The following is a 1,444-nucleotide window of genomic DNA, read 5'->3' on the forward strand; positions in this document are numbered from 1 at the left end:
TCAATTTACTACTACCATCTCCCCTCTCCAATGAAAATTTGAAAGCAAATAATACACGTCGTCATGGTTTCATCATCGTATCAACTAGTGAATACAGTAGCATTCAGTGAGGTGGAAGTACGTTCAAGCTATACCACACAATGTTATGTATAAATATGCACTTCGATATAAAATATTTTTTCTGCTTAATCGTATCTGGCACTGTAACTACGTACTCCGTCACTAATACTACAAAGCATACTCAGTTACAAGAAGCAACAACTTGTAAAGCAGAAAAACACACTATTTCCACGACAAGAGGCAATATAGTTGAATATCAATACTGTCAATAGCTGCTTATGAAAAACTTACCCGAACTAAAATAAGTAGAATAGGAACAATGTACTATACTTCTAATGCTTCTAAATCGAGCAGCTTACACATGGGTAAGAAGCCAAGAATAAATGTCACAGAACGGTGTCTGACAAAACCAGATTCAGTTATATATGAAATAAAAAATGGCATCATTCACTCCACTAAGTATATGGTTGAAAATCAAGCAGAATACAAGCAACGTATTCATGATGCAGTGGCAAGCGAAATACACACATTAGTTCGTAGTCATGAACGAAACAAAAACCAATATGGACGACTTTAAATCGCCCAGCTAGAAACCGAGATGTTGAATTGATAAACGTGCAGTACTTAGAGTGGGATATCAGCGAAGCGTGTTACCCGAAGTCCCTACATGAGTTTCACCCCCGTGTTAAGGACTGCAAGTGCTGAGATTCAAACCGCTCTGGAGTCACAGACAGGACGGACTAGGATATCTTAGGAAAGTACCAACCTAAGAATAAACGGGGGTAAGGAGACCTGCTTCCCCCATGAACCATGGACCTTGCCGTTGGTGGGGAGGCTTGCGTGCCTCAGCGATACAGATGGCCGTACCGTAGGTGCTACCACAACGGAGGGGTATCTGTTGAGAGGCCAGACAAACATGTGGTTCCTGAAGAGGGGCAGCAGCCTTTTCAGTAGTTGCAGGGGCAACAGTCTGGATGATTGACTGATCTTGCCTTGTAACATTAACCAAAACGGCCTTGCTGTGCTGCTACTGCGAACGGCTGAAAGCAAGGGGAAACTACAGCCGTAATTTTTCCCGAGGACATGCAGCTTTACTGTATGATTAAATGATGATGGCGTCCGCTTGGGTAAAATATTCCGGAGGTAAAATAGTCCCCCATTCGGATCTCCGGGCGGGGACTACTCAAGAGGACGTCGTTATCAGGAGAAAGAAAACTGGCATTCTACGGATCGGAGCGTGGAATGTCAGATCCCTTAATCGGGCAGGTAGGTTAGAAAATTTAAAAAGGGAAATGGATAGGTTAAAGTTAGATATAGTTGGAATTAGTGAAGTTCGGTGGCAGGAGGAACAAGACTTTTGGTCAGGTGATTACAGGGTTATAAA

This window comes from Schistocerca nitens, chromosome 6 (genome assembly GCF_023898315.1).
Source record: "Schistocerca nitens isolate TAMUIC-IGC-003100 chromosome 6, iqSchNite1.1, whole genome shotgun sequence".
NCBI lineage: Eukaryota > Metazoa > Arthropoda > Insecta > Orthoptera > Acrididae > Schistocerca > Schistocerca nitens.